Source organism: Triticum aestivum, chromosome 7A (genome assembly GCF_018294505.1).
Source record: "Triticum aestivum cultivar Chinese Spring chromosome 7A, IWGSC CS RefSeq v2.1, whole genome shotgun sequence".
Classification (NCBI taxonomy): domain Eukaryota; kingdom Viridiplantae; phylum Streptophyta; class Magnoliopsida; order Poales; family Poaceae; genus Triticum; species Triticum aestivum.
Window position 1 is genome coordinate 456,880,407 of NC_057812.1, and position 15,018 is coordinate 456,895,424.

Sequence of the window (15,018 nt, forward strand, 5' to 3'; positions counted from 1 at the left end):
TCATGAGCTGCGTCGCCCATGGCTGGCGGAGGGCAAGGCAGAGAGTGGGACGGCGCAGGGGAGCCCCCTGCGACGCGGACAAGCTCGACGATGCGGTCAAGCCAGTCCTCGTAGAGGTCATCGACTGGGCGGTAGCGCATGAGCTCGTGCGCCATGAGGAGCGCGGGCCGTGCGTCCGCGGGAATGCGACGAGCGCGAGACGACGAACCAGTGGGAGTCAACGATGGAGTGGCGGTGCGGCCGTCCTATCGCACCGAGGGGTGCAGCAAGGATGCTTGCTGGTCGTTCCCCGCCGGGCTGGTGGCGACGTTGGCGGCAGGCGACGGAGAGCGATGGGGTGGCCCGCCGACAGGGGCCGTCTGAGCAACGCGGGTGGTAAGGGCAGCCCGCGGTCGGCGCGGGCATGACGTGCGTCCGCCATGGGGACGATGAAGCGGCGTGACGCGGAGCGATGGAAAGGAAGCTTCGGCACACCCCTACCTGGCGCGCCAAATGTCGGATCATAGGTTCCGGCAAAACCCTTAAGGTTCAAACACTGGGGTGCGCACGAAGATCTCCCCCCTATCCATCCGCGTCCTAACTTAGCTAAGATCTTACGAACTAACTCGACCAACTCGCAGCACTAAGGGCACAAGATTTATACTGGTCCGGGCCACCGTTGTGGTGTAATACCCTACTCCAGTGTGGTGGTGGATTGCTTCTTGGGCTGAGGATGAACAGTACAAGGGGAAGAACTGCCTCCTGAGGTTGAGGTGTTCTTGTGCTTGGTTAACTGGTGTGTGAGGATCCGGTCCACGGTTCTATTTTCGACCTGTCCCCCTACTATGGTGGTGGCTAGTCCTATTTATAGAGGCCCTGGTCCTCTCCCCAAATATTGAGCGGGAAGGGATCCAACAACGACCAATTTGAAAGGGGACAACTAGTACAAGCTATCCTGACAAAAGCAGTCTTCGCCTGCCAAAGGCTCTGGTGGTGACGCCGTCTTGGGCTCCACGGTGACCTCCTTCTTGCCGCCCTTCTGGTCTTGGTATCGTTGCACCAATATGGAAACCTTTGCTTGATGCCTCGGTACTCTGCGCCTGCCCCCTTAGCACCAAAGAGGAAACAAGGACGCCGCGCGCGCTGGCGCAATCCTGGCACCCGCTTGGTCTCGATCGTCATGGTTTACGTCACGAGAACCTCGTGAGGTTTGCCTGGCCTTGAACTCTCCGCCCCTCACGAGCCAGCCTGGTGAGGCCACTCCTGAGGAGGTCTTGTGTCATCCGCCTCGCGAGGCTTGGCCCCTTGCGAGGGTCTTGATTCCTTGTTGATGAAGATGAGCCGTACAGGCCTGCCAGCAAAGCAACACCTTGGGCTGCAGGCAGGCAAGTCTGGGGACCCCCGTTCCTAGAACGCCGACAGTATTCTCAAGGGGGACCATGTATGTGGACTAACAAATGTTAGTTTTGCTAAAGATCGTGCTTGCAGTGCTTGTATCGAAGGAAAGCTACATGAAAGGGCTCACCCTCCCACGACTATCATTTACTTGAAGAGGCCTTTGGAGCTCCTTCACTTGGATCTCTTTGGGCCTCCATCCTTTCATAGTCTTGGGGGTAGAAAGTATTGCTGGGTGATTGTGGATGATTATTCAAGATACACTTGGGTATATTTCTTCAAGAGGAAGAGCGAGATCCAACAAACGTCATTGACTTTGCAAATGAAGCTCAACGTCAACACAATGCAAAGATCTTGACAATAATAAGTGACAATGGCACCGAGTTCAAGAACTACACCTTCGATGAGTTTCTTAGTGATGAGGGGATCAAACATCAATATTCCGCACCTTACACCCCTCCACAAAATGGTGTAGCGGAGAGGAAGAACCGGACGTTGATGGATGCGGCAAGGACCATGATGGTGGAGTTCAAGTCTCCATACAACTTTTGGGCCGTAGCCATCAACACCGCATGTCATGCATCCAATCGGCTCTATCTCCGCAAAGGCTTGAACAAGACTCCATATGAGATTCTTACCGGTAACAAGCCCAACCTCAAGTACTTCCGGGTGTTCAGGTGTAAGTGTTTCATTCTCAAGAAAGGTGTTCGGTTGTCTAAATTTGATGCTAGAGCTTATGAGGGCATATTTGTTGGTTATGCTACAAACTCTCATGCTTACCGTGTCCTCAATAAGTCCACGAGACTTATTGAGGAGACATGTAATGTGGAGTTTGATGAGAATAACGGTTCCCAAGTGGAGCAAAGTGGCACTTGTGATGTAGGTGATGAAATTCCTCCCCAAGCCATAAGAAGAATGGGAGTTGGTTTTATCCTACCCATTGAGGAACCCCTTGTGGCCGAATGAGAAGGACAATGCTCCACCCAAGTGGAGCCATCACCAACCCAAGGCCCACACGCTTCCGAAGAACAAAGTGAAGGCCCTCAACCTCATGAACAAGACCAAGGGCAAGATCTACCTCAAGATGGTGTTGAATCACCAAGTGATGTCCAAGGTCAAGTTCTCCCATCCGAGCAAGTTCAAGATCAAGAGCAAGCTCAAGATCAAGAACAAGCTCAAGACAATGCTCAAGATGATCAAGTCACCGCTCCTCAACTCACTCCGGAGGAGGAATTAGAGCGTCGTGCCGCCAAGATCGCATCCAAGCTCACAACCAAGGGTCATCTCATGACAAATGTGCTTGGAAGCATTCGAAAGGGGGTAAGCACTCATAGACAATTGGCAAACTATTGTGAACATCACGCGTTTGTATCTTGTGTTGAACCCCAAAAGGTCTATGAGGCACTCGAGGATCCGGATTGGCTTAATGCCATGCATGAAGAACTCAACAAGTTCGAGCACAACAAGGTGTGGAGATTGGTGATGACCCACTAGTGTAGGGGATCTATCGTAGCCTTTTCAATAAGTAAGAGTGTCGAACCCAACGAGGAGCAGAAGGAAATGATAAGAAGTTTTCAGTAAGGTATTCTCTGCAAGCGCTGAAATTATCGGTAACAGATAGGTTTGTGATAAGGTAATTTGTAACGAGAGACAAGTAATGCAAGTAAATAAGGTGCAGCAAGATGTCCCAATCCTTTTTTAGCAAAGGACAAGCATGGACAAACTCTTATATAAAGTATAGCGCTCCCGAGGACACATGGGAATTATCGTCAAGCTAGTTTTCATCACGTTTATATGATTCGCGTTCGGTACTTTGATAATTTCATATGTGGGTGGACCAGTGCTTGGGTACTGCCCTTACTTGGACAAGCATCCCACTTATGATTAACCCCTATTGCAAGCATCTGCAACTACAACAGAAGTATTAAGGTAAACCCAACCATAGCATGAAACATATGGATCCAAATGAGCCCCTTACGAAGCAACACATAAACTAGGGTTTAAGCTTCTGTCACTCTAGCAACCCCTCATCTACTTATTACTTCCCAATGCCTCCCTCTAGGCCCAAACAATGGTGAAGTGTCATGTAGTCGACGTTCACATGACACCACTAGAGGGATGACAACATACATCTCATCAAAATATCGAACGAATACCAAATTCACATGACTACTTATAGCAAGACTTCTCCCATGTCCTCAGGAACAAACGTAACTACTCACAAAGCATATTCATGTTCATAACCAGAGGGGTATTAATATGCATAATGGGTCTGAACATATGATCTTCCACCAAGTAAACCAACTAGCATCAACTACAAGGAGTAATCAACACTACTAGCAACCCACAGGTACCAATTTAAGGTTTGGATACAAAGATTGGATACCAGAGATGAACTAGGGTTTGAGATGAGATGGTGCTGGTGAAGATGTTAATGGAGATTGACCCCCTCCCGATGAGAGGATCATTGGTGATGATTTCCCCCTCCCGGAGGGAAGTTTCCCCGAAAGAACAGCTCCGCCGGAGCCCTAGATTGGTTCCGCCAAGGTTCCACCTCGTGGCGGCAGAGTCTCGTCCCGTGAGCTTTCTTATGATTTTTTCCTCTACAAAAGACTCCATATAGCCAAAGATGGGCATCAGAGGGCCACCAGGGGGCCCACGAAGCAGGGGGCGCGCCTAGGGGGTAGGGCGTGCCTCCCACCCTCGTGGACGATGGGTGGCCCCCCTCTGGTACTTCTTTCCCCAATATTTTTTATATATTCTGAAAATAATTCCCATGGAGTTTCATGACTTTTGGAGATGTGCAGAATAGGTCTCTAATATTTGCTCCTTTTCCAGCCCAGAATTCCAGCTGCCGGCATTCCCCCTCTTCATGTAAACCTTGTAAAATAAGAGAGAATAGACATAAGTATTGTGACATAATGTGTAATAACAACCCATAACGCAATAAATATCAATATAAAAGCATGATGCAAAATGGACGTATCAACTCCCCCAAGCTTAGATCTCATTTGTCCTCAAGCGAAAGCCGAAATCGAAAAATATGTCCACATGTTTAGAGATAGAGGTGTCGATAAAATAAATATGGACATGAGGGCATCATGATCATTCTTAGAACAGCAACATATATATATATATATATATATATATATATATATATATATTATCATATGATCTCTTATGCTAAAGTAAAAATTCATTCACATACTCAAGTATGTATCAGAAACTTCATTGAAAACTAACAAACTATAATCTCAGTCATCGAAGCAATTGCAATTTATCATAACATAGGAAATAGTCGATATAAGAGCTTCTCAACAAGTCCACATACTCAACCATCATTTAGTCTTTCACAATTGGTAACACTCACGCGATATTTATGGTTATGAAGTTTTAATCGGACACAGAGAAAGATAGGGGCTTATAGTTTTGCCTCCCAACTTTTTACCTCAAGGGTAATGTCAACAATAATAGTTGATGCAAACCCAGATCCAATTAGCCATATATATCAGGATCTTTCCAACACATTGTGCTTGCCAAAGGATAAAATGTAAAAAGGAAAGGTGAAGATCACCGTGACTCTTATATGAAGTAATAGACAAGAATAAAAGATAGGCCTTCGCAGAGGGAAGCAGAGGTTTTCATGTGCTTTTATGGTTGGATGCACGAAATCTTAATGCAAAAGAACGTCACTTTATATTGCCACTTGTGATGTGGACCTTTATTATGCAGTCCATCGCTTTTATTTCTTCCACATCACAAGATCGTATAAGGCTTATTTTCTCCACACTAATAAGTTATACATATTTAGAGAGTAATTCTTATTGCTTGCAACGATGACAACTTAGTTGAGGTATCTTTACTCAATCCATAGGTAGATATGGTGGACTCTTATGGCAAAACTGGGTTTAGGGATATTTAGAAGCACAAGTAGTATCTCTACTTGGTGCAAAGAAATTGGCTAGCAAGAGAGGGAAAGGCAAGCTCAACATGTTGGATGATCCATGACAATATAATTTATCTCAGATGTAAGAAAACATAACCCGTTACGTTGTCTTACTTGTCCAACGTCAACTCTTTAGCATATCATACTTTAATGAGTGCTCACAATTATAAAAGATGTCCAAGATAGTATATTTATATGTGAAAACATCTCTTTCTTTATTACTTCCTATTAATTGCAACGATGACCAAAACTATGTTTGTCAACTCTCAACAACTTTTATTCATCATACTCTTTATATGTGAAGTCACTACTCTCTGTAAGATCCATATGATCTCTTTATTTCTTTAGATTTCTTCTCTTTTAATATATTCCCTCAAGATCATAGCAAAATAATCAAGCCCTTGACTCAACACTAAACTTTATTATATATAGCTCATGGCCTTGATTACATAGAAGGATCATAAAGCAAAAATCACAACTAGATCATACTAAAACTTTATTCTACTAGATCAAGATATTATCAAAAGGATCGAACTAAGAAAAATGGTAAAGATAGAAGTGTGATGGTGATACAATACCAGGGCACTCCCCCAAGCTTGGTAGTTGCCAAGGGGAGTGCCCATATCCATGTGTTTATGTTTCCTTCCTCGGAGGTGGTGATGAAGGAGTTGTTGATGATCTAGGCTTGTCGTCCATCTTCCAAGGCATAGGCTCACCATCATAGAAGGATGATAGAGTCTCCGGGATCCTCAAATCTGCAGCCAAACTCATCCTCTTGAGTCTATATTCATACTCACAGTTTTGGTTTTGCAGGTCATAGATCTGGGCTTGGAGGCGCTCGATTTTCTCGTGAAGCTTGAAGATGGCCTCCCCAACGTTCTTATCATCCAGCTTGTTGTTGTTGGTGAACTCCATGATCATTATATGATTGGAGTCGAGTCCAAGTTCCACCATCTCCTGGCACTTGAAAACATGTTGCTCCAATGCCTCGAGCCTTGTCTCCATGCTTCCGGTCCTCCTTGGTCCCTCAACATCGCGGATGTGCAGCAACCCCTCACGCATCGCGGATGTGCAGCAACCCCTCCGCCGGCGTCACACTGAGCAGCTCGAGGCCACCAACGGCGTTGTGCCCTCTGGCAGGCTCAACTCCGAGGGCCGGCGCCGGTGGTGGGGCATGCTCGACCGCACGTTGGAGGCCGTCCTCAAGTACATTGAGGGCAGCAACACGCCGCGCCTCGAGTACCCCACTCCCCCGTCCTTCTCACACCGCCGTGGGAGCTCCTGGACGCAGAGGCGCATGGAGCGGCCCGGGGCGTCCTCCTCCTCGTCCGGCCGCTCGTCGAGCTCTCCCTGCCTTCGCCCGGTCAAACCGGAGCCCCAGGACACGCCTGTTAGCGCACGCACCCGCAGCTCCGGCGTCCACATCGGCGACTCCACCCCCACCGGCCGCTTCGTCCTCGTCGAGACCAAGCTGGAGCCCGGCCTCCCCGCGGAGTACGAGGAGATAGCTCGACGCAGCTTCTCCGACGAGGATGCCCTGTAGTGGGCGCGGGACGACTACCTCCGCGACGAGATGGTCCGGCAGCGCCGGGCCCTGGAGGAGATCGCCGCCCGCAAGCGTGGGCGCGAGGACAAGCACGGCATCGTGATCCTCAATAGCGACGATGACGAGGACACCCCCGGACCATCCAACCCGCCGTGCCAACCGGGGGAGGGATGCAGCAGGGACGACGGCTGTGGAGGCGGGGACGACGATGACAACGGCGGCGACTACATGCAGTTCTACCGCCTCCTCAGCATGTAGAACTACAAAGGCGGATGGCGGGCGGCGGGGAGCGGCGAGGTAGACGGCGAGGAGCAGCGATGGAGACGGCGGGGGCAGCCCGTAGTAGTTTTTTTGTAAAATATATTTAAATTTGAATGAACTCGCCGATGTTTGCGTTAAATTTGAGCCGTGTTTGCGCCATATTTAACTTTTTCAAAAAAACATGGGCGCCGCGACTTTGGGGCATCACGCCCCCAGTGCGCGGTTTAGCGCCGGTGCGCCCCCAGGGGGCGATTTTTACCCCCTCCTAGGGGCCAACGGCTGGAGATGCTCTTAATAGAGGTGTTATGATCAGCACTACTAGTTGGAATAGCTTCTACCCACTTAGTAACGTAATCAACAACAACTAAAATATGTGTATACCCATTAGAGGAAGGAAACGGTCCCATATAATCAAAGCCCCAAACATCAAATGGTTCAATAACAAGTGAATAATTCATAGACATTTCTTGACGTCTACAAATATTACCAATTCTTTGACATTCATCACAAGACAAAACAAACTCACTGGCATCCTTGAAGAGAGTAGGCCAATAAAACCAGATTGCAATACCTTATGTGCAGTTCTGTCTCCAGCATGGTGTCCTCCATAAGCTTCGGAGTGATACTTGCGTAGGATCTGTTCATGTTCATGCTCAGGTACACAACGTCCAATAACACCATCTACTCCTTCTCTATAAAGATGCGGGTCAACCCAGAAGTAATGTCTTAAATCATAGAAGAACTTTTTCTTTTGTTGGTATGTGAAACTAGGTGGTATAAATTTAGCAACTATATAATTAGCATAATCAGCATACCATGGAGCAGTAAGAGAAGCATTTATGACAGCCAGTTGTTCATCAGGAAAGCTATCATCAATAGGTAGTGGGTCATCAACAACATTCTCTAACCTAGACAAGTTGTCTGCAACAGGGTTCTCAGCTCCATTTCTATCAAAAATATGCAAATCAAATTCTTGTAGTAAGAGGACCCATCTAATAAGTCTAGGCTTAGCATCTTTCTTTTCCATAAGATATTTAATGGCAGCATGATCAGTGTGAACAGTTACTTTAGAATCAACAATATAAGGTCTGAACTTATCACAAGCAAATACAACTCCTATTTTTTTCAGTAGTAGCATAATTTCTTTGGGCACTGTTTAGAGTTTTACTAGCATATTGGATAACATTTAATTTCTTATCAACTCTTAGTCCTAGAACAGCCCCTACAACATAATCACTAGTATCACACATAATTTCAAAGGGTAAATTCCAATCAGGAGGTTGAACAATAGGTGTAGAAACCAAATCTTTCTTAAGTATTTCAAATGCTTCTACACAATCATCATCAAAGACAAATGGAACATCTTTTTGTAAGAGATTAGTCACAGGCCGAGAGATTTTAGAAAAGTCCATAATGAACCTCCTATAAAAACCGACATGACCAAGGAAACTTCTTACACCTTTAATGTCCTTAGGACACGACATCTTTTCAATAGCATCAACTTTAGCTTTATCAACTTCAATACCTGAGGGAGTCCTGGATTAGGGGGTCTCCGGACAGCCGGACTATATCCTTTGGCCGGACGGTTGGACTATGAAGATACAAGATTGAAGACTTCGTCTCGTGTCCAGATAGGACTCTACTTGGCGTGGAAGGCAAGCTAGGCAATATGGACATGTATATCTCCTCCTTTGTAACCGACCTTGTGTAACCCTAGCCCCCTCCGGTGTCTATATAAACTGGAGGGTTTTAGTCCGTAGGACAACATACAATCATACCATAGGCTAGCTTCTAGGGTTTAGCCTCTTTGATCTCGTGGTAGATCAACTCTTGTAATACTCATATCATCAAGAATAAATCAAGTAGGACATAGGGTTTTACCTCCATCAAGACGGCCCGAACCTGGTTAAAACATCATGTCCCCTACCTCCTGTTACCAACCGCCTTAGATGCACAGTTCGCGACCCCCAACCCGAGATCCGCCGGTTTTGACACCGACATTGGTGCTTTCATTGAGAGTTCCTCCGTGTCGTCGCCATTAGGCTTGATGGCTCCTACGATCATCGATAGCGATGCAGTCCAGGGTGAGACTTTTCTCCCCGGATAGATCTTTGTGTTCGGCGGCTTCGCACTTCAGGCCAACTCGCTTGGCCATCTGGAGCAGATCGAAAGTTACGCCCCTGGCCACTAGGTCAGGTTTGGAAACTTAAATTACACGGCCGATAACCGCGGAGACTTGATCTTTGATGGATTCGAGCCCTTGCCTTGTGCGCCATGCGGTCACGATGAGTACGATCTAGCTCTACCATCGGACAGTGTTCAGGAGATCGCACCGGCATCCGCTCCGACCCTCAATTCGGAGCCAGTTGCGCCATCCATGAACGGGTGGATAGACCCCGCCACGGAGGCCGTATCCCCTGCGGCGATCGAGCCGAATATTGACCTTACCCTTCATGAGAGCTGTGTTACTGAACTGCCGGATCCTTCTCCGGCCACAGACTCCGAACCGCATGAGCCCATTCTGTCGAATCCGATTGGGCGTCGATCATGGAGTTTACCTCCGCGGATATTTTCAGCACTTGCCCTTTGGCGACATACTGAACTCATTAAGGTCTCTCTCTTTGTCAGGAGAGTCCTGGCCAAACTACGTCCGGCAGGATTGGGATGCGGATGACGAATAAATTTGCCGCCCACCCACCATCCACTTAGTAGCCACTGTCGACGACTTAACCGACATGCTCGACTTCGACTTCGAAGACATCGACGGTATGGACGACGATGTGGGAGACAAAGAGGAACCACTGCCCATAGGGCACTGGACATCCACCTCATCATACGATATATACATGGTGGACACACCCAAAGAAGGCAATGGCGACGAGACAACGGAGGATGACCCCTCCAAGAAGCAACCCAAGCGCCGGCGTCAGCTGCGCCGCTTTAAGTCCCGCCAAGGCAAAAGTGGTGATACTGGCACCGGAGATAATAGCACTCTGGACAGTGCCGAAGACAACAATAATCCCCTCCAGCAAGATTTAGAGCAGGAGGATGGAGGAGCCAGCCCTCCTGAGAGAGCGGCAGATGGAGAGGCGGAGGATGATAATTACATGCCTCCCTCCGAAGATGAGGCAAGCCTCGACGATGACGAATTCGTCGTCCAGAGGATCCCGTCGAACAAGAGCGCTTCAAGCGCCGGCTTATAGCCACGGCAAATAGCCTTAAGAAAAAGCAGCAGCAGCTTCAAGCTGATCAAGATTTGCTAGCTGTCAGATGGACTGAAGTCCTGGCGGCCGAGGAATATAAACTCGAACGCCCCTCCAAGAGTTACCCAAAGTGCAGGTTGCTACCCCGACTGGAGGAGGAAGGACTGAAACCTACATCCCCGGCATATGCCGCGGCTGATCGGCCACCTCGTGGCCGGGACAGAGAGACATTCCAGCCAAAAGCTCAGCCCGCACCCCGACGCCATTCAAATAAAAAGGCATGGGGAAATACACCAGACCTGCGAGATGTATTGGAGGACAAAGCAAAACATGCAAGATCGATCTACGGATCACGAGGGCACGCCACTATGTGAGACGATAATCGTCACCCCGGATACAGTAAAAGTAAGTCCGGCCGGGCCGAACACAGCGGGCAAGACTCATTCGAGCTGCGTCACGATATAGCCCAGTACAGAGGCGCCGCACACCCCTTATGCTTCACATACGAAGTAATGGATCATCAAATCCCAGAGGGTTTCAAACCCGTAAATATAGAATCATACGACGGCACAACAGATCCTGCGGTATGGATTGAGGATTTCCTCCTGCACATCCACATGGCCCGCGATGATGACCTACACGCCATCAAATACCTCCCACTCAAACTCAAAGGACCAGCTCGGCATTGGCTCAACAGCTTACCAGCAGAGTCCATTGGCTGTTGGGAAGATCTGGAAGCCGCATTCCTTGACAACTTTCAGGGCACTTACGTGCGACCACCAGATGCCGATGACTTGAGCCACATAATTCAGCAGCCAGAGGAATCGGCCAGGCAATTCTGGACACGGTTCCTAACAAAGAAAAATCAAATCATCGACTGTCCGGATGTAGAGGCCCTAGAAGCTTTCAAGCACAACATCCGCGACGAGTGGCTAGCCCGGCACCTTGGTCAGGAAAAGCCGAAATCTATGGCAGCCCTCACGACACTCATGACCCGCTTTTGTGCGGGAGAAGAAAGCTGGCTGGCTCGCAGTAATAACATATCGAAGAACCATGGTACTTTGGATACCAAGGACGGCAATGACAGGTCACGTCGCAACAAGCATAAGCGCCGCATTAACAGCGACAATACTGAGGATACGGCAGTCAATGCCGGATTCAAATGCTCTAAACCCGATCAGCGGAAAAAGCCATTCAAAAGAAGAACTCCGGGCCCGTCCATTGTGGACCGTATACTCGATCACTCGTGTCAAATACACGGCACCCCCGACAAGCCAGCCAACCACACCAACAGGGATTGTTGGGTGTTCAAGCAGGCCGGCAAGTTAAATGCCGAAAACAAAGATAAGGGGTCACATAGCGATGACGAGGAGGAGCCCCAGTAGCCGAACACCGGAGGACAGAAGAGGTTCCCCCCACAAGTGCGGACGGTGAACATGATATACGCAACCCACATCCCCAAGAGGGAGCGGAAGCGTGCGCTCAGGGACGTATATGCGTTGGAGCCAGTCGCCGCAAAGTTCAACCCATGGTCTTCCTGTCCGATCACCTTCGACCGCAGGGACCATCCCACTAGTATCTGTCATGGCGGATTCGCCGCACTGGTCCTAGACCCAATCATTGACGGATTTCACCTCACTCGAGTCCTAATGGACGGCGACAGCAGCCTGAACCTGCTTTATCAGGACACAGTGCGCAAAATGGGTATAGACCCCTCAAGGATCAAACCCACAAAAACGACCTTTAAAGGTGTCATACCAGGTGTAGAGACCCATTGCACAGGCTCAGTCACACTGGAAGTGGTCTTCGGATCCCCGGACAACTTCCGAAGCAAAGAGGTAATCTTCGACATAGTCCCGTTCCGTAGTGGCTACCACGCACTGCTCGGGCGAACCACATTTGCAAGATTCAATGCGGTACCGCATTATGCATATCTCAAGCTCAAGATGCCAGGACCTCGGGGGGTCATCACAATCAATGGAAACACAAAGCGCTCTCTCCGCACGAAGGAGCACACTGCGGCCCTCGCAGCAGAAGCACAAAGCAGCCTCTTAAGGCAATCCACTAGTTCGGCGATTAAGGACCCAGACAACTTCAAGCGCGCCCAGAGTAATCGGCAACTGGACCGTCTGGCACGTTCCAAGCTCGCATAGCAATGCGGCCCCCACCCCGGTCCCAGCCAAACAGCGAAATCCGTGCCACATGTACATAATTACGCATTAAAAATACCATGGGCACAGGCGGGGAGGGGGAACAACTACGGCACGCCCCAATACGCGGCTTAAACCGCACTAGGAGCTTCCCGCTTTGTTATTTTTCTCTTTTCAGGACTTTAATCTCTAGAAACCCTGTCCGGCAGCATGATTGTCGAACACATGATGCAGCAACCAAGGAGGCAGAAAGCTACGTCACACCACGGAACTCCCAGGTGGATTACGATAAGGAGTGAAATATTTGCTTTAATACCATTCCTCAGCTTGCCCTTGGAAGGGACAAGTCAAACAGTCCTACTTTTTGCTTATCGCACTACTTGTATCATTCTTCTTTAACGCACCTTTTTTTAATAAACAATGCATAGCATTGAGACTATTATTGCATTCTTCCTTTTTATATATATGTTCATTCACGACCTCTATCACCCGTACACTCTGGTACGGCCAATACACAAGGGGCTTAAGCATACCCCATAATACGGCGTGAGAAGTCCGAACACTTTCGATAGTGCGGCACCCCGAACTTATAGCATTATATGCATCAGCTCCGAATCATGTCTTGGGTCAATAGTTGGGTTTGCCCGGCTCCCATGTTTTGGTACCTTACGTTCCGCTATATCGGCTAAGGTAGCACTGGGAGAACTACTGCGATTGTGCCCTGGTTCTGCTGGGCTAAGCACCTCAGTAGAGAAAGCTAAAATTGACTGTCATGATAAGGCGAGAGACTGGTCGCTGTTCGAGAGGTTTCAAGTCCCTAAAGACTTATGCCGCTTAGAGCGAGGAGTCGACCCTGTCCGGCTTAAGGCGTGTATCGCGCCCCGAATTCGGCCTTCCAAATACTAGGGGCTTCGCCAAAATTTAAAATTATAGAATTCTATGGCTAAGTGAGAGTGATAATGCATTATGGTCCAATTGCCTTGTTCGTTGTGCTGAGCACCTCCCTCGAAGGACACAACAATGGGAACAAGAGTGCTCAGGTTTATCCCGAACACCCTAGCACTCGTGGCGTGGGGGCAGAAGCGACGACTAGCCATCTCTCAGATTTGATAAATAGCCGAACAGAAGGTAATATTTTAAATTCAGACAAGCGTTGCATAGAGCATATGAACAAGTTTTCATAATACAGGATCACACGAGCATGTTTACTCGAATATTACATCTTTCGTACACTCGTCCGCTATGAGACAGGCACCCTTCAGGACACCCTCATAGTACATCGCGGGGTGGCTATGCTCCTTGCCCCAAGGCGGCCCTTCCTTCACCAGCTTTACAGCGTCCATCTTGGCCCATTGCACCTTCACACGGGCGAAAGCCTGGCGTGCACCTTCGATGCAGACGGACCGCTTGATGACTTCCAGCCATGGGTAGGCATCCACAAGCCGCCTCACCAGGCCGAAGTAGCTATTGAGAAGGGCGTCGCCAGGCCACATCCGGACTATAAAGCCCTTCATGGCCTGTTCGGCCGCCTGGTCGCTCAGAGGCATCGGGTGTTCGGTCCCAGTATACTGAGACCAGAACAGCTTCTCCGTTGAGCTTCCCTCCTCGGCCTGGTAAAACTGTGCGGCATCCGACACGCTGCGGGGCAAATCTGCGAATGCTCCTGGAGAGCTCCGGATTCGGGTAAGTAACAAGTAATTTACTTTCACATGCTTGCTTTGCATATAGAATGCCTTACCCGCCACTATCTTCTTCATCGCATCAATCTCCTGGAGGACCTTTTGGGCTTCGGCCTTGGCACTCTTTGCACTCTCAGGGGCCGTGGCAAGCTCGGACTCTCGCGTCTTCAAGTCAAGCTCCAACGCCTCGTGCTTCGTCATGAGAGCGTGGAGCTCTTGCTGCACCTCGCCCACCCGTGCCTCATGCCTTTCCCACTCGGTGCGCTCCTTGGCCGCTTTGTTTTCGGCCTCGGATAGCTTTTGCTTCAAGGTCGCCACCTTGGTCGTGGCCCCTGGCAAATTTATGATGATCCTATCATTTTGCAATCGCATTCTTTATATATATATATATATATCCATAGACTAGGTACTACTTACTTTTGTTCTCCTCGAGCTGCCTCTTGGCAAGGCCGAGCTCTTTCTTGGACCCTTCGAGGTCCTGATTTAGTGCGGCGACCTCCGCAGTCAGTGTGCCAGAGGCCAGTAGCGAAGCCTGCATACGCATATAGACATACTTATATTAGACTTCTACGATATTGTTTGATCCTCTGTTCGGCTTTTCTTTGTGAACACCGAACAGAGCATCAGGGGCTACTGTCTATGCGGTAATATTTTTCCTACATTTAAAAAACTTACCTCAAAGCCTGTAGAAGGCTGGAACAGGCTTCAGTCAGTCCGCTCTTGGCTGACTGAACCTTCTGGATCACCGCACTCATAATAGTGCGGTGCTCTTCGTCGATGGAAGCACTGTGAAGCGCTCCCAGCAGATTGTCCGGTGCCTCTGGATGGACAGAGGTCACCGGCCCAGGCGTCTTGCCCC